Below are 20,969 nucleotides of genomic sequence, written 5' to 3' on the forward strand. Positions count from 1 at the left end.
TCTGGAATGTCATAAGGACTGTGGACAGAAAAGTGACGCATCACACCAGCAGTGTAATAAAATGTGCCTCGTTGCACTATATTTAAAGGATGCAACAGCATCCTAAAAGTGACGCAGTGAAATCTCAAACATTTCACTGCGTCGCTATTACAAAGCTTTTAGTGGGGGAACACCCCCTCTGCATGCATTATACCTCACGCAGATATAATGTGGCGCTTGATTTTAAAAAGTGACCCATCTACCTAGATACATCACTTTTTAAATATAACGCAACAAGGCACATTTTTTTACACCACTGGTGCGATGCGTCACTTTTCTGTGCGCACTCCTTATGACATTCCAAGTAACGCATTGCTGGAGTGCGTCACAAAAGTGACGCAACTCCAGTAATGTGTCCTTTCAAATGGGTAAAAAGCAGCATGTGAAAGGTCTTGCCTCAGTCTAACACCTGCTGTAAAGCAGGCACAAGATTTTGACGCAACAGCATCCTAAAACTGACGCAGTGAAATCTCAAAGATTTCACTGCGTCGCTATTACAAAGCTTTTTGCGGGAGAACACCCCCTCTGCATGCATTATACCTGACGCTATTTTTAAAAAGTGACGCATCTAGGTACATGGGTCACTTTTTAAAACTCTGCGCCACATTATATCTGCGTCAGGTATAATGTATGCAAAGGGGGCATTCCCCCGCAAAAAGCTTGGTAATAACGACGTACTGAAATCTATAAGATTTCTCTGCGTCACTTTTAGGATGCTGTTGCGTCAAAATCTTGCACCTGCCTCGCATCACTTTTATGTTTACAGATATGTCAGAAATACTGACGTATCTGTAACTCCTTGCAACATGATTCGTCATACATTAAATATGACACATCTGGAATGTCATAAGGAGTGCGCACAGAAAAGTGACGCATAACACCAGCAGTGTAATAAAATGTACCTCGTTGCACTATATTTAAAAAGTGACGCATCTAGATAGATGCGTCACTTTTTAAATATTGCATAACAATGCGCATTTTTTTACACCGCTGGTGCGTCACAAAAATTGACGCACAGGAGGCGCAAAACTAACAGCGCAAGGCCTTCATAAATATGGTCCTGGATTTTCCCCGTGCTTCGCCGGTGCGCGTACCATGCGCTTCCCCCGCGCAAACCGAAAATTTTTTTTTAATGCCCTGCAGGACCCTATTTTAGTCCCTACATCAAACCTAGGGGGTCAGAGGGGGTCTACTCTTCCCCCTTATGGTCATTTGCCCCTTTTTTTTTCAAACCCCTTGTGTCTCGATTTTACCGAGACACAAGATGGCGGCCGCTCCAGACTGTTTAGAATGTTTACAGACACCCAAGAGCCAATCAGCTTTCTGCGCGCAAGTCGCGTGTCGCGCCGGGAGCGCACTCAAGTGCGCGCACCGGAGAGCGCCTATAGATATATATATTTTTTTGAACCTAAATTACTCAAAATCCACTGGAGCACATATCTTCAGACATAGCAAAGGCACATCGGGCTACCAGTCCCTACAATTTTGCCAAGTTTGGTGTAAATCCATTCAGCCGTTCGGGCTAAAAGTGAAATTGACCGCCCTATGGAAATTAACATGGGGAAAATGCGTTTTGGGACCCCCCTTTTATCTCGGCCCCCGCATGACGTATCCCCCCCAAACTTTCAGGGAAGGACCGGAGCTCCACGAGGCCATTTTCAGGAAATTTTCAGGCAGATTCGTCAACCGGTGCCAAAGTTATTCCAAATAGAATTTTGAGATTTAACATTGAAAAAAATCCTAACTATAACTACCTACTGGCGACCGCCAGTAGGTTATATATATATATATATATATATATATATATATATATATATATATATATATATATATATATATATATATATATATTACCTACTGGCGGTCGCCAGTAGGTATATATAGTTAGGATTTTTTCCCTATGGGATTTCTGAAAATTCTATGTCTAATAACTTTGGCGTTTGTGGACGGAATCGGCTGAAATTTTCAGGAAAATGGCACATTTTGTTTCTGAGCAGCTCCTGGAAATTTGAGGGGGTTTCGTCAAGGGGGGGCTGAGAAAAAAGGGGGGTCCCAAAACGCGTTTTTAACATTGAGTTTTCCATAGGGCGGTTGGACTCACTTTTAGCTCGAACGGCTGAATGGATTTGCACGAAACTTGGCAAAATTGTAGGGACTGTTAGCCCGATGTGCCTTTGCTAGGTCTCAATATATGTGCTTCAGTGGATTTTGAGAAATTAACGTTTAAATCAAGATATATATCTGTAACAGCGCTCCGGGCAGCGATCCGGTTCGCGTACTTTTCGCTTATTGGAACTTTGCGAAGCGAAGCTGATTGGCTCTCCGGTGTCTGTCAACATTCTCAACAGTCCGGTGCGGCCGCCATCTTGTCTCTCGGTAGGATCGAGAGACAAGAGGAGGCCAAAACAAAGGAGGAAATGAAGGAAAGGGGGCAAGGTAGACCCCTTCTGACCCCCTAGGATTGATGAGGGGATATTATAGAGCCACGCTGGGCCCAAAAAAAAAAAAAAAAAATTCTGTTTTTTTCGCCGTAGAGACGCGTCTTGGTACGCGAACCGGGCAGCTAACCGGGAAGCTAACCGGCAGTGTAACGGGAGTCTGACGAGCTGTCAACATTGTAAACAGTTCGGAGCGGCCGCCATCTTGTCTCTCGGTAGGATCGAGAGACAAGAGGAGGCCAAAACAAAGGGGGAAATGAAGGAAAGGGGCAAGGTATACCCCTTCTGACCTCCTAGGATTGATGAGGGGATATTATAGAGCCACGCTGGGCCCAAAAAAAAAAAAAAAAATCCGATTTTTTCGCCGTAGAGACGGGAGTCTGAGGAGAAGCTGATTGGCTGTTATCTTTGTAAACAGTCTGGAGCGGCCGCCATCTTGTCTCTCTGTGGGATCGAGAGACAAGAGGTGGAAAAAAGGTGTAAATGAATGAAAGGGGTAAGGCAGACCCCTCCTGAACCCCTAGGATTGATGAGGGGGCTATTAAAATTCCCTGGGGGGTGAAAAAAAAATGCGATTTTTCGCGGTGAAGGTGCTTCCTGGTACGTTAACCGGGCAGCTAACCGGCAGCGTAACGGGAGTCTGACATATTGTGTTTTTTGAACGTTTGTGATATGTGCACGTGTGGATTTTGTCTAATTAAGGTTAAAAAAATATATATATATCTTTAAGCGTGTTTTGGCGCGCTTACGTTTTGGGTTTGGTTTGCGCTACAGAGACGATACGTCACGGTTATGCGATGCATCATGAGGCGTCTCACGGGCTACGTGATACGTCACTTAATAAAGAATATATTTTACAGCTATAGATATTAGCTTTTAAAAAACCAATGAAATTCACAGAAAAAACCATAGGTTATAGACCATATATAGTTAGGAATTTGCATTTACAAAACCTTGAAAATTCACTGAAAAAACCATAGGTTATAGACCATATATAGTTAGGGATTAGCATTTAAAAAACCTTATTTTATTTGCACAAAACCATTGAAATTCCATATATAGTTAGTTGCACTAACTATATATCGCGGACCCGCAATCCACTGCTAATGATGTCACATATTACATCATTCATGACATGGTCAGTGACATCACTGATGACATCACTGATGACATCTCAAATGACATCACTGATGATATCACTGATGAGATCTCAAATGACATCACTGATGACATCACTGACATCTCATTTGACATTACTGATTACATCACTGATGATATCATTTATGTGATAATACATCTTCAGACTCTAATATAACCTTAGATACACTCAGTGTAAACAGGCACTCACAGACTGTCACACATCCATGGAGTTACTCACACACCTAGTCAGTCATGCAAAGAATCAATCACACCTCCATTTCCTCAACTATACAGTTATACACACCTTACTTATTCAAACATATACTAACACATATTTACTCTCTTATACAATCACTGATACAAGTTCACAATGATTCATACAGCCACTCTCACATTCACTGGCTCTTATGTTCAGTTATTTATATATGTCAACTCTCACATGGAGTGTGTTTTACATATGTACTTACTTTGACATGTAGAACTGAGATATCCATTCACTCACCAATATACTCATGCACACAGTCAACTGTCCATACAGCTGTTTCTACATGCACTTTTGAAGCCATACACCTAGGGAATCAACTGCTCACACATCTATGCACAGAGTTATACACCTCCCAGCCACCCACACACATACTCAGTCTCCCATACAAATACTTGGGCAACCATTCAATAACCCATATAGTTACCGATATAGCTACTGATTTAAACATGCAGCAGTTTACAGAAGAACATAAATAATGATTGCCAAATTAAGGCACTTTAATCACTAACCCATGCACTCAGTGAGACACATTTAATCATTCTCTCATACAGTCAGTCATGCACCTACTAAATCCTTCATCCAGACACTTATACATCCACTCATTCTTCAATATGTAAGACATATTTTAACTTTACAGAAACATACAGTCACTGGGTGTTGTCATCAGTGATGTCATCAGTGATGTCATTTGAGATGTCATCAGTGATGTCATCAGTGATGTCACTGACCATGTCATGAATGATGTAATATGTGACATCATTAGCAGTGGATTGCGGGTCCGCGATATATAGTTAGTGCAACTAACTATATATGGAATTTCAATGGTTTTGTGCAAATAAAATAAGGTTTTTTAAATGCTAATCCCTAACTATATATGGTCTATAACCTATGGTTTTTTCAGTGAATATATATATATATATATATTCACTGAAAAAACCATAGGTTTTACACACGTTATAGTTAGGAAGTAGCATTTAAAAAACCTATGAAATTCCCTGAAAAAACCATAGGTTTGACACATGTTATAGTTAGCTGGACATTTCACTCATATAAAACCAATGAAATTCCCCGTTATAGTTACTTCAGCTAACTATAACTCGCGCGCCCGCAATGCACTGCTGCTGATGTTACATATTACATCACTCATCACATTGTTAGTGACATTACTCTTGATATCACTGATAATATCTAGTATCTGACATATGCTGCCAACAACATATAGGAATAGTATGTCACTGACTCTTGCATGAATGGAATATGTAAAATCTCCTAATGTAGCATATGAACACTTAGACACTGAGATACTTTTGGTCATAATAAAGAAACAATAACCTATATAGATATAATGTATCAGTGATAAAGCTACTTATCAACACATGTAGCCACTAAAATAGAAACTGATAGACAGACATAGATAGGTATATATTTAAATATTACTCAGTAACACATGTACTCATTAAGATATTTTTAATCAGTCAGTTATAGATCTATTTGTCACCCAAAAAGCAACTGATTATACACTTATATACTACAATTTTTTTTCAACCAACTTTCTGATCTACGTATATAAAATATATGTAATTTTCAAAATTAACCCATTTAATAGATGATGTCATGAGTGATGTGATGTGTGACATCATAAGCAGTGCATTGCGGGCGCGCAAGTTATAGTTAGCTGAAGTAACTATAACGGGGAATTTCATTGGTTTTATATGAGTGAAATGTCCAGCTAACTATAACATGTGTCAAACCTATGGTTTTTTCAGTGAATTTCATAGGTTTTTTAAATGCTACTTCCTAACTATAACGTGTGTAAAACCTATGGTTTTTTCAGTGAATTTGATAGGTTTTTCAAATGGTACTTCCTAACTATAACGTGTGTAAAACCTATGGTTTTTGCAGTGAATTTCATAGGTTTTTCAAATGGTACTTCCTAACTATAACGTGTGTAAAACCTATGGTTTTTTCAGTGAATTTCATAGGTTTTTTGAATGCTAGTTCCTAACTATAAAGGATATACCGGAAATAAATATCGACATACCAGTCTTACGTGCGCGGCTGAGTGTACGCACCCACCTATTTATTTCGTGAAAGCTTTGCAATTTAAACCTAATGAATTTCTTCATAGACCAATGAAAGAACTTATAGTACGTTAAAGGCACTGAACCTAGGCTTTTTTTTGTCATATAAACTTTTTAATTAAATGGAGCTGAATTTCTTTTTAATTGTTCGTGCGTGACTGGATGTACACACCTTAATATTTTTTTAAAAAATATAAAAGGTTTTATAATTTAACAATTGTATACTTAAATCGAGCTCTAAAAATATGTAAAATCCGTATCTGTTTGAATTCACTTCTTTTCACGTTTTCAAACTTCGCTGAAGAAGATCGCTACTTCCAAATCACGTTCGTAACTAGATAGTGTCACCGCATACACGTCCTGAGAAGCGCATGTGAAGTCAAGTGACTTGAAAAGAACACTTCAAATTGGTTCTTAGTAGTTTCTATTCTGGAATTTACACGCAGCACTCCACCCACTTTCCTCACTAACTTTTCTACTCTCAAGAGACAACAACGTCGAACATCTTCCGGAAGACTTTGCTGAAATGGCTGCCGTTCCGCATTCATCTACCGAATCTGAAGGAAATGAGCGACCACCTTTAAGAAGAAAAAAGGAATCTTTCATTTGGCAATTTTTCACTTATCCTGAAGATCAAAAGAAAGTGAATGCGCCAAAAGTAACCTGCACGATATGCAAATCGGAGCTCTCAAGGGGAAATCCAAATAGAAAATATTCCTTTTCCATACATACCATGCAGCGGCATGTTAAACAAAGGCACCCTGAGCATTATGCAAAAGCATCGACAAGAGCCCTGGCCACGCTATTACCATCAGAGGTGGCCAGCACATCTTCTGGTGGACGACCTGTATCAAATTCTAACAGGAGGGGGGAGAGAGAGAGTCAGTGGATTCAGTCTCCCGAGTCATATGAATAAACAAAGTGGAATCCACTCGAGTGATAGTGATCCCTAGAGTGATGGGGAACACACAGTGTTGTTTAAATGCCCCTCACACACCAACAGGCCCCTTGGTGTCATGCTTCATCATCGGGGCCTTCGCACCCCTCTACGGGATGCGGCGTGCTACGACTCGCGAATATGCAGGAGCACTTGAAGTGAACTATGTGTGGGGGTGTGTGTTTAATACAAAGATGTGAGTGAGGTGAGGTGAAAAAAGTGAGTGGTTAAAAAATACCTGGCACGTGGGAAGAAAAAAACTTTATTAAATCCCCGGCTGGTATTATTAAAATTTAAAGTGCAGGGCGTGGTTTTAGAAAGATACGTGTTAGGGTATCAAACCACTGTATTAAAAGTCAACATGTTTCGGAGGTCAAAGCCCCCTTCTTCAGGACAAGGGTGAATGCACTTACCCTCCCCTTACTCACATGTAAGATGTAAAAGTGAAAAATAAAAATTACCACAATGTGTAATGTTCCTCACAATGTTATATGTAAGTGAGTGTAGTTGCGCCCAGTTGGCGTAAGAACTTAAAGTTCCCAAATACAGGACTTCATGAGCCTTTAACGTATATTGGGGAATCCTTCCTTTCTAATCAGAAACGGTTACAGCAACAGCTAATCGCCTGCCTTCCCTCAACGCGGCTCCACTTCATCGGAGCCGCGTTGAGGGAAGGCAGGCGATTAGCTGTTGCTGTAACCGTTTCTGATTAGAAAGGAAGGATTCCCCAATATACGTTAAAGGCTCATGAAGTCCTGTATTTGGGAACTTTAAGTTCTTACGCCAACTGGGCGCAACTACACTCACTTACATATAACATTGTGAGGAACATTACACATTGTGGTAATTTTTATTTTTCACTTTTACATCTTACATGTGAGTAAGGGGAGGGTAAGTGCATTCACCCTTGTCCTGAAGAAGGGGGCTTTGACCTCCGAAACATGTTGACTTTTAATACAGTGGTTTGATACCCTAACACGTATCTTTCTAAAACCACGCCCTGCACTTTAAATTTTAATAATACCAGCCGGGGATTTAATAAAGTTTTTTTCTTCCCACGTGCCAGGTATTTTTTAACCACTCACTTTTTTCACCTCACCTCACTCACATCTTTGTATTAAACACACACCCCCACACATAGTTCACTTCAAGTGCTCCCGCGTATTCGCGAGTCGTAGCACGCCGCATCCCGTAGAGGGGTGCGAAGGCCCCGATGATGAAGCATGACACCAAGGGGCCTGTTGGTGTGTGAGGGGCATTTAAACAACACTGTGTGTTCCCCATCACTCTAGGGATCACTATCACTCGAGTGGACGACCTGTATCTCCATCGAGTGCTGAGATGGACTTGAGACCATATCTTGCGAAGGTGCACATGAAATGCAACGAGTGTGGAGAAATTCTTTTCTACGGAGAGCAGAGCCTCATTCTTATTAAACTCAAAATTGAAAGTCATAAATGCCCCAAGAAAAGATACATTTCTTCACTTCATTTTGATAGTATGACATACTAAAAAAAGTCGTTGCAACTTTAAGAAATCAAAAGCATCATAACACTTGTTTCCCAAAAAAAAAAAAAAAAGTTCTTTTCAGAACTAACTCTTTGTACCAAAACGAGCTCCAAGAGCATATTATGAGATGTTTTTCGCCGCTTTCTTTTAGTGCGTGACCGGGTGCGCGCACCCACCTATCGCGTACAGGACCTGAGACTCGCATGTGAAGTCATGTGACTTCAAAACAACACTTCCAATTGGTTCTTAGTAGTTTCTATTCTGGAATTTACACGCAGCACTCCACCCACTTCTGTCACTTTCTTTTCTACTCTCAAGAGAGAACAACGTCAAACATCTTCCAGAAGACTTTGCTGAAATGGCTGCCGTTCCGCATTCATCTTCCGAATCTGAAGGAAATGAGCGACCACCTTTAAGAAGAAAAAAGGAATCTTTCATTTGGCAATTTTTCACTTATCCTGAAGATCAAAAGAAAGTGAATGCGCCAAAAGTAACCTGCACGATATGCAAATCGGAGCTCTTAAGAGGAAATCCAAGGAAAAAATATTCCTTTTCCATACATACCATGAAGCGGCATGTCAAACAAAGGCACCCTATAGAGTTTGCAATGGCATTGACAACAGCTCTGGCCACACTATTACCATCAGAAGTGGCCAGCACATCTTCTGCAGGACGACCTGTATCTCCATCGAGTGCTGAGATGGACTTGAGACCATATCTTGCGAAGGTGCACATGAAATGCAACGACTGTGGAGAACTTCTTCTATACGGAGAGCAGAGCCTTATTCTAATTAAACTCAAAATTGAGAGTCATAAATTCTCCGAGAAAAGATACATTTCTTCACTTCATTTTGATAGTATGACATACTAAAAAATGTCGTTGCAACTTTAAGAAATCAAAAGCATCATAACACTTGTTTCCAAAAAAAAAAAAAAGTTCTTTTCAGAACTAACTCTTTGTACCAAAACGAGCTCCAAGAGCATATTATGAGATGTTTTTCGCCGCTTTCTTTTAGTGCGCGACCGGGTGCGCGCACCCACCTATCGCGTACAGGACCTGAGACGCGCATGTGAAGTCATGTGACTTCAAAACAACACTTCCAATTGGTTCTTAGTAGTTTCTATTCTGGAATTTACACGCAGCACTCCACCCACTTCCCTCACTTTCTTTTCTACTCTCAAGAGAGAACAACGTCGAACATCTTCCAGAAGACTTTGTGGAAATGGCTGTTGTTCCGCATTCATCTTCCGAATCTGAAGGAAATGAGCGTCCACCTTTAAGAAGAAAAAAGGAGGCCACGCTACTACCATCAGAAGTGGCCAGCACATCTTCTGCAGGACGACCTGTATCTCCATCGAGTGCTGAGATGGACTTGAGACCATATCTTGCGAAGGTGCACATGAAATGCAAGGACTGTGGAAAACTTCTTCTATACGGAGAGCAGAGCCTTATTCTAATTAAACTCAAAATTGAGAGTCATAAATGCTCCGAGAGAAGATAAATTTCTTCACTTCATTTTGATAGTATGACATACTAAAAAATGTTGTTGCAACTTTAAGAAATCAAAAGCATCATAACACTTGTTTCCAAAAAAAACCCCCAAAAAACAAACAAAAAAGTTCTTTTCAGAACTAACTCTTTGTACCAAAACGAGCTGCAAGAGCATATTATGAGATGTTTTTCGCCGCTTTCTTTTAGTGCGCGACCGGGTGCGCGCACCCACCTATCGCGTACAGGACCTGAGACGCGCATGTGAAGTCATGTGACTTGAAAACAACTCTTCCAATTGGTTCTTAGTAGTTTCTATTCTCCAATTTACACGGAACACTCCACCCACTTCCCTGGAGAAAAAGTTTATCGAAAAACTTTTAAACCCTCCTCTAATCAAACATTCAACATCGTTCACATAACAGTGTAGTAAATAACACTAGATCCACTCCATCCCTTAATTACAAGGGACATATTGCTGTGTGAAAACAACTTTTGTTTTCACGCGATAATGTGAAATACTGAGCCTGTTACAGAATTTTCTTTCACGTATACGTTACCATTCTCCTTCAAGCACTAACACTGTAAAAAATACCACCGATAGCGGTGATATTTTTTACACCGAGAACGGGCGATTTTTATCGCTTAGAGCCCTTGCTATTATAAAGGTTTATTTCCTAAGTCTCTGATCTCCAACTGTGCAACGCGGCTCCCCTGTGTGTCGTAATGAGGTGCTAAGAGCACCACGCACACTCTACTGTGACTAAGCATCCATAAATTCCACGGACATCTCTACCCTGCTATCTGCAATTGTAAACATCAAAAGGAGCTACGCTGCGCCCCTTGGAGATGCCTCACTCCCACTCCTACAACGGCTTGGCAGTCGCCAAGATCCACAAGAAGAGTGTCTCGGATCCATTGAACTTCTGTGACGGTCTCAATGAAAATATGCACTGTAGAATATTCAAGTATGTAGTAGTCCTCCTGCTCCAGCATACAGAACGCATTCTGTTAGATATAAAGAAGAAAGGAAACACGCACGCCACAATCTTGCAACATTATATATCTACATAGAATAACAGAATAAAAACATAACACTGCAAAGGCCGAAATCTCTACTAAATGCAGATTTGTAACATAAAGGGCACATTTATGTTAACTACTTCATACCCAGATATCCACCAGTTAATGTACACCACAGTATGCTGTTGCTCCGTAACCCATGGTGTGCCACATTTAAAATGAGGCGCGCCATGGCAGAAAGACAGCATACATGTGTAATATATCTGTGCAGAAAAAACAATACATTACTAGAGTTGTGTGGGATATGTAATGCAGCTACAACAAGGCTCACCAGTGCACTTTGGGGCATATTATCAAGCAATAGCGATAATTATCTCTATTGCTTGGTTATAGACTAAAAATTTACCGCAGCGCTGCGGCGATTTTTACCGCAAATAAACATTGGTATTGACAAGGTTTAACGGAAATGCGGTAAAAATCATTGCAAGCATGAATATAGCAGAAAAGTCAGCATTATTCATGCAGTACCGACCTAATGCTATTAGGCATGTTATCCACCTCCCATTGGATAACAAGGCTAAGAACTGCTCAGGGCAGGTGTTACCTTTTAGAGATATTCCCGCTTAGCGCAAATATCTCCAAAAGCTAGTAATACGAGATAGCAAGGTTAGAGACTATTTTCAGTTGCTGACATCTTGGCACGCCCACTTTGCATCTCATTAGATATAAATATAACTGACATGCAGAGTGGGGCCCAAAATGGTCGCTATCTCCTACTAGCTGTCGCTAACTGGTGTTAGCGGCAGCTAGGTAATAGAGAGATAATTCTATCTCTACTTTCTTGGCTTTTAAAGCCAAAAAACACAGATAAACCCCCTTGATAATATACCCCTATATTCAAATTGCTGCGTCAAGACCTACGCCTGCTTCAAGCACATGCACAGTTTTGAAACAGCATGGGCCTGAAAGTCACTGAGTAAAATCTCATAAATTACAGTCAGCCACTTTCAAGACGCATTACGTCAGAGGAACACTTCTTTATGATACAGGGCTTTAAAATGACACATATCTCCTCTTTATAGAGACCCCTCAGGTTTTTTTAACAGCTGTTAAATCCTTCAATACTCATCACAAAGCCGCTCCATCACGAGCATTGCCTCAGCTGTCCTCAGGACGGACAACATTTGTGATGAACTTGCCGCTGTGCTTGTGCAACACTAACATTGCGCTTCCTTGACACGTTCTATTCACTAAGCAGAACCATGACGGAACCACTCTATCATGAACACACCTCAACCATGGCTCAGAAAGGAGTAGCTCTATCATGACCATACAAGTACCACTAAGCCCCCTGCCCCCTAATCTTGAGGCAGAATTAGCACTGCAACACAGGATTTAAAGTCCTGAAAAGAACACCATGTAACATTTAATATCATATCCACCATTGTTTTCATATATCAGTATTGCTAAACTCACTCAGTGAAATGTCGCTCATTTTATTAAATCACTTTTAAAGCATGCCTTCTAACAATGCACCCAATCCTATGTGGAAGTGTTTAATATAAAAGATGACATTGCTTTAACGAGGATAGACAAATAAATAACACAATGATGTAAAAATTTCTTTATTATATATACTTACTTAAAAAAAAGTAAATTTCTTTTTAAAACGTAGCACCTGTGGAAGAAAATTAAAAATAAGATTATAAAGTATATTTATTAAAGAAAAAACAATAGGAGACAATAAGAGAGATGCAGAGAAAACTCTCAGATATTATTAATTGAACTTACCTTATAAATATAATATCTGTGGAGGAGAGTAAAAAAAAATCTGTTATAATACATATTTCTGAATGCAATGTAACAAAATAAGTGAAACAACATATTAGATGGTTTATTTTTGCTGTCCTCAGAATACATTGATTTTCACTATCAAGAGTGATTTCAATATTATTCATCATATAACAGCGGGGGGAAAAAAACACAATCAAAATGATTGTGTTTAAAAAACCTATACAAAATCTGCATACATATTATAAATACCTGAAAAAAACATGTCTTAAATGTTTTCCTCAAATTCGCAATTTCTTGAGTAAGTACACTACATCTTCCACAGTTACAAACTAATTAAAGTATACCACTTATTTTTCAAGATATCTCATCAAAGCCCCGTGCAGGTATCTCCTATAAAAAATCTATTTGAAAGACACAGTTTCTTCTCTCATACCTTTCCGCGTGGCCAAATTGTATGAGCTAACTCATTATCTTTTAAATACCTCTCCCAAAAACGTGCGTCCATATAAGTTTTAAAATAATTTTCAAAAGAACTCATTTTCTTCTCTCATATTTTTCCACGTGGCCAAATACTATGAGTTAAGTAGTTTTTTTCTGAAATTATTTAATCTTAGTCTTATCTATTGTTTTCTGAACCTTCACAATTAAAATTTGTAACATGTTTTATACCATCAAACATTAAGTAAATTATACCTATGCCAAACACAAATTTCATTTATAGATTTGTACACCCTCATTTACATGATATTTGTAAACTAGTAAGTTTCAGATCTTTACAGTATACATCTTCCTACAGCAAGTCATTCTACTGAAATTTGGGTTCCAGAAATAACAAATAAGAGTTAGTTAAGGCAAAAGGCAAACGTTTTTTAAAAGTCAATTGGCTATCATTGCAAAGCGTCCAGCCACTAGCACACTTCAAATAAGCTGTATAATGTCCTGATGATGTAGAAGGCCCTTCATGAAAAATAATGGCTACAGTTACAAATGTTCTTCTAGAAATAGAAACTGTAGAAGCCACAATTTTTTTTATTAAAGTTGACAATTTACTCCCATCAGCTCTGCATCGTTGAAACATTAAAATTACATATTGTCCGTATCTATGGATAAATAAAGTTGATAACATTTCAGACTTGCATTGAGAACAGACCATGTTTTGATGCGCATCTTTAACTAGTTTATTAAAAAGCACTTCTTTGCAGTCTGGTAATGTCAAATATAAAAATCTTTCACTGGGTATCTCAGTACTACTTAAAAATGAGCAATTATCACACTTATGTTCCCATTTATAAGAAAGGCCAAAAAGACTATCAATATCTACACCTTCATCTTCCAAAACTGTAAACATATACATGATAAATTCCTGACAATCTTGCTGAATATTCTGAGAAAATTGATTTACTCCTGCACATATGTCTAAAACATTCCTTAGTTCTGAAACACTTGCTACTTCACTATCACCACTACTACACATTTCAAATATAGAATTTAAAGAATAGCAAAATGTATGCTCCTGATTTTCTATAATCTGTTCCTTAACATTTTTCAGAAAGAAAACAACATTAACTACTACATTTGCATAGCAGTTGACACCAGACCTATTTTCAAACTTAAATCCAACAATCTCTTCAATACTAACAGTTTTGCTATGGCTACCAACAACAGCTACATCTTTTTTTCGTCGTTTCTCGACTACTTCAGCACATTTGTCCTCATTTTTCCTTTTCTGACCAACTATACGCCTTTCAATTAAAGGATATTGAGGTAAACTTGGAGCATATTCTTTTCTTAACCTATTATACTCCTTCACACAATTTAAATCTGCACTAATCTTTGTCTCATCATAATCGATTAGATAAAGCCCACATAAAGTTCTAACTCGCGATAGAGCAACATACGCCATACCCTCTTTGAATACAGTGCTTCCAATATTTACCAAAGCACAATCTACACTTAAACCTTGAGATTTTTGTATAGTCACTGCATATGCCAAACAAATTGGAAATTGCTTACGACGGACATATAAGTCTTTCACAAGCAAAAAACGAGTTGAACATCGACTAATTTGTTGAACTTCCTCTATCCCATCAAATTTTATCCTCAAAAATTCAATTTCATCTCTATTTGTATAATTGACAAAACCAACAACATTACCCATTGCTCCATTTACCAATCCTCTTTCTACATGTAGATTTCTCCTTAAAATTATCCGACAATTTAAACATACATACAGATTTTTCTCTAAACCAGCAGTTTTAGATATAGTTTTTTGAAGAGAATCCAATTTTAATTTCAACTTTTCAGACAAAACAATAGTACTACCTTCATGCTCTATTCTATCTTTAGCTTCCAGTTTCTTAATTTCTTGATTTTCTAAATTCAACATTTTCTCATTAAAAACTGAACATTCTTTCAGAGTTGGCATCAAGCATATCACTGACTTATCTGCTACCTCTTTACTATATATTTTCTCAGGTACATTATCTTCATTAGGAAACAGCTTGGAAAGTAATCGGGTTCGTAGAGTGTGTTTCGCATCTTCAGTTAATTTTCCAATCCTAATATCTTGAAGAATACTTCCATATTTAGTATCCTTTGCCTGTCGCATATTTTGAATCAGTTCAGTATATTTTAAATTTGACCATATATTTACATTTCCAATACTGCCCAGGCACTTTCTGGTCTCCTCATGTGTAACAGTTTCAAATAAAGGTTGTCCTTTCACAGGAGTTAGCTGCAGTAGATCTCCAAAAACTATGACATGTTTACCTCCAAATAACACATCATACTCTGTCTTAAGTGTCTGTTGCATTCTTAAATGCACAAAAGCAAGCATTAAATTGGATACCATGCTTACTTCATCAATAATAAGAAGTTTCATTTGTTTAAGGACTCTAGAAACTTCAAAACAAGCTTCTCCAGATAGCTTCTGATATTGTAATTTATTTTCATGTTCAACTTGCAGCATCAGTAAACGATGTGAAGTAACACCTTTAATATTATGTGCTGCCAATCCAGTTGGAGCAGTAACAACACTCGACAGTGTTGACTGAGTTGTTTGCTGTAAATATGTAGTAATTTCTTTAATTAGGAAAATTTTACCAGTCCCAGCTTCTCCACTTACATATATTCGAATAGGTTCAAATGACATACATGAGCAATCTTTTCTCTCATGACGAAAGCCATGCTCAATGTGCTCTGTCACTTCATCATATATCTGTCTTTGCTCAACATTAAACTGCTTCTTTAATTCTTCTAAGTCGATTACTACCTCTTGAACTTGCTGCATTGCTCTTTCCACCTCATCCATGGCGGTGGCTGCTTCATTTTGGATAATTGGTTGTCCCAGTGGATCTTGACTTAATGAAGCCGAACTTTGACTACCTTGTGAACTATCTCTAGCAATCTCCGCTGCAATTGTCGCTTCTTGCTCTATTTCATCATTCAACATTTGGAGATAATTACTAAAAACAGGACATTCAATATTACTTTTAGATGCGTTGAATGAATCTTCATAACTATCAACGTCTCCAAGTAGTTCCTCTTCTCTACGCCATGGTTTAAAGAGTAGCAAAAGAGCAAAATAGTAAAATTCTCTTTTATCAGGTGTTTTGCAACTCAGTTTCCGATGATTTATCAAGTGTCCTTTTCTTTGTTTTACCAGATATCCTTCATGTCCAATTACAGCATGTACACCTTTATCAATGTTCTCCGTAACATTCCTTTTAAAAGTATAATTTTGAAGTATTTCATACAGACAAATGTTTTCAAGCAGAGTACTTCTATTTGGTTAGTATGTATCCAACATATTTGTTTTCAAAATGTCTGTACTGTTTGGTTCTTTCTTGGCTAAATATTCAATTTCTTGCACAGGTTTCAGAACACGGTTTCGTGTTTCTGCTAGGCCCAAACTCACCCAGAGAATAGTCCTTGATTTCGCATAAAGACTTGCTGATGATAATCTGTCACAACATTCATATGCTCCAATTTTTTGATGAGACAGCATCTTCAAACTGTACGTATACAATTTCTTGCTTAGGCTCTTTTCATCAGAAATGTCTTCACACATCTCCTTCAGTTCCGTCTTTTCAGATATCATGATGTAAGACGTTACATATCGAGCCACAGCAATAGAGTTGTCTGCAACATATTGTATGTCCATGTTAGCATTCCACATGGACAAAATGACTGGGGTATAGTCATTAATATATTTGGATTCTTCACCTCTTCTTAAATTGTACGTATTTTTAGGTGACCTCCTTCTGATATTATGTTGCAAACATGACATCAAATTGTTGACTCTTCCTTTTGAAAGTACCGGTCATGCAAATCCAAAGCGACATTTGGTGTAGAATTTGCTCTTTGATTTGAATTTTCGCCGACAATATTTTCCACAGCGATGACTTTGAAAACGTAACACTTTTCCTCTTAAGTCCTTATCAGTTGTACTATTAAGTATGTCACAAGTGGCATACTGTTCAATAAAAGACAGTACAGTCTCATCCGAGTCTATTCCAAATTTAGGAGCATCCTTGATCCATAGCAGCATATGAATATGAGGAGCACCTCTTGCTTGATATTCTTTTCTCCAAAAGAAATCCAGTACTTCACCAAGAGGTGGATTTTTCTTGTTTGTAATGAAAGACATCATAGCTTCAAATCTATGATTAAAATATCTGCAAACATTAACTGGATCTAATGAACACAGTTCTCCAGGTGTCTTGTAGTTTATGTTTTCTATGTTTGCATTCGCCTCCCGAAGAAATTCAAGTAAATCTTCCCAAGCATACTCTGCACAGCTTAGAGTTAAAAACCATGTTGGTGCTCCTAAGTTTCTAAGCATGCACTTCAAATCTCCATGACGACGGTACCAATACTCATTAGTACCCCGCTGACAAGCCATTAAATAATTAGATGTGAATCCAAAACACTATCTTTCTGTTGCACTTTATCCATAAATTCCTTTGCTGAAATATTTTGCAGATGTACACCACTTTTTAAGATATGATTTACTGCATAAGACCGACCAGATAAGTCACTCTCAAACAGAAGATGAAACAAATATGGAATGCATTGGCGAAACCTTGGATCTTCTGCATATAATCTTGTTGTCCGGTACTCAGATGCAGGAATCTGCATAGGTCGATCATCATATCGTGTACCTTCACCTGTAGGAAATAACTGTGGAAAACAACGACCTTCCAAACTTTCTTCCCACACACTAATAGGATTTCCTTTCGCCTTTTTCATCTGAAATAATTCAATAGCATTCCCTATTGATTCTTTGGAATGCAGTGGATGAACACTGTAATGTTCATACATTTCTTCAGATCTGGATACATCATCTTTTTCAATTTGTCCACTAGACAAATCACTATCCTCTACTTCACTTACATCTTCTTGTTCTACGTATACATCTTTGTAATACTTATTATTTTGCACTAAATACAACGTTGCCTTTTTCACTTTCCTAACATCCACTAAATCTTGCCAGATTTTCTTACTCTTTGTAGGTACACCATTAACTAGAATAACTAGAGGTTCCTCTTCTACATTTTCAACACCAATTGTTTCCATATGTTTTTTTAAATCAAGAGGCAAATACACAACTCTACCCTTTAATCCTCTTTGTAAATCTGAAGGATTTAATTTACCAGTCTTAGGCTCCATTCGAACAATAGCCTGAAAAGGATGTACACATTGAATCAGAATCGTCTCATAAGTATTTAAATCCATCAATTCTGATGGAATATTTACCAACTCTAGATTATTATGAACAGCTCTAGCAGGCATTTTATTTTCATTTAATTTATTATAACAATATTTACAAACACGTTGCTCAAAACCCAAATCAAAATAGTTTTCCACCAACAAATAAGTTGCAACATCTTTCCATTGACCATTACTTTCATCTTCACTTTTTAAATATAAATCAACTAACCTAGTTTGACTTTTGTAATGAATGCGTCGAAAAAACACAAACAAGAAAAATTTGGTTTCTCACCTGCAATGACCTTAAACTTGATTATTTCCTGTTCAAAATTTTCAATATTAACATTTCCAACATTTTCTAACACATTTCCTTCTATAATTATATCAGTTTCTGCATTATCTTCCTCTGGACCAAAATAACTCACCTCAATTTCTGCACAAATCTTCTTAACATCTAATTCACATCCATACAAAAGAGCACTATTTAACTGTTTAAGTTTAAGTGCTGGACTTTTTGCATAGTACAACTTTCTCACTAATTTTCTCCTTTTAATATGATGCACTGCTAACATCCGGAAGTGATGAAAGACACTCTGGCATATTTTTTTAGAAAGACAAGCCAGATAAATGCCTTGCAGACCTATTTTCTCTCGCACTCTGCATTGATCTAATTCTTGCAACATTTTAATTTTTTTTTTTAGACTTTCTTTAGTGTACTTACGTAAGAAATTGTGAAAGAAATCAATTGAATCCTGTCGTACACTACAAATGCTACTACAATTCCAACTGTAAACAGGAGCATTAGGACGTCCCTCTAAAGCTTCTCTAGCCATAACATCTTCTGCATTTCTAACCACCATTTTCTCTTTCTCAATAACACAACCATCCTTCACCTCATACGCTCGACCACTGGTGTCAACTGCATGCAACAGATCGTTACTTTGAAAGTAACTCTCTTCATTAAAAAATGGCTCAGAAGTTGAAGTATGCATCCACTTCCCAGAAAACACTTTACAAAAATTACTCCTATTTATGTGTCTCTTCCATTTACTTTTACCTTTGAAAACTCGAATCGCCTTATTTAAAATATTTATTCTATTAAGTATTAAAATAAATAATTTTCTTTTTGTCACAAATGCGCGCTCAACAATACCCTCTATATATTGTTTCTTCTTAAAAAAAGCAGATCTTCTTTTAGACACTTTCTCCTTTTGTAATAAATTCGAAACGACTCTGTTGTAAAACATACGCTTCCTGATTTGGCTGAATTGATTACTCCGGGTTTTACTGTACACTCTTTCATCTCTCCTAATTCCAGAAACATTTTTATCTTTGATTCCATATCTCCTTTTAGATACTGATATCGTTTTCTCCTTCTGAACTTCAATATTAACATTTTTCCTTCCCAAAATTCCTTTCAAAAACTTTTTAGTTTGCTTACCAGGAGCACTCTTCTTTGTATCCGTCCTCTCCTTCTTAGAAAATATTTCAATACTTTTCTTCTTCAAACTGTAAGTCCGTTTGTAGAGTTTCTTTTTTTTCAATTCTGGTCGGCATCTTAATTTAAAATTTTGATGAAATTGTCAATCTGTAAAACACAAAAATAACAAATATTATAATTCACTACTAGCATATACCGTACAAATTAAAACCACACATTCATTTTCTAATGAAATACAGATAATAACAGAAAATCTCTGAACAAAGTAGTAAATCCTGTAGTGAATGTTTCTTGTAAATTTATCACACTCCATATCTGTTTTAACTTTATAGACAATTTAAAAAAAACATTTTTAAAGCATACAAACAGTACACTTTTTTCAAGAACTATCGGTCATCATAGGTGTTTTAATCTTTTTTACTACGATCTCTTTTACACTTCATGAGAACATATCTTATCATTCTCATGAAGCACTTCATCGACGAATATATCAAGAAAACTGTCATCACGAATGCTTTGCTATCAATTTTTTTTAATTTATTCCTAAGTCCATAATTTAGAGGAACTTCCAACATTAGTTCATCAGGGACTTCTTCAAGTCCATTTTCCTCATCTTCTTCTATCAGCTCTAAATAGGCTGAATCTAAGGATATGTCCATGAAATCATTATTTTCATCAGTTTCCTCTTGAACAACCGCGTCTAAAATTTCCTCCATCAGTTCATTAATGATGTCAAAATGAATTTGATTCTCTTCTGACCAATTCTCCATAATTAGTTTGTTTTTATTCTTCTGTATCCTTTTAAAAAAATATAGAGACTAAATTATATCTTTTTCCATAAGTGTATAACTACATATATTTTTATAATCTCTAACTTATTAACTCTATATATTGTAAGATACCACATTCCTCTTGTTTTGAAAAAGAAATTGGCAATATAACTCTAAACATTGACACTGAGCTTTTTTTCCATTAAATAATTACTGTTGTTAAAAGACATTTCACTGTAAAATTTATTTTTAGATTTTCTAGATATCTGAAATATTTATTACCTGTACAATAATTTTTAGAGACCCATTTTTTTAGTTCATCACTACAAAG

Source organism: Lissotriton vulgaris, chromosome 8, assembly GCF_964263255.1.
Source record: "Lissotriton vulgaris chromosome 8, aLisVul1.2, whole genome shotgun sequence".
Classification (NCBI taxonomy): Eukaryota; Metazoa; Chordata; class Amphibia; order Caudata; family Salamandridae; genus Lissotriton; species Lissotriton vulgaris.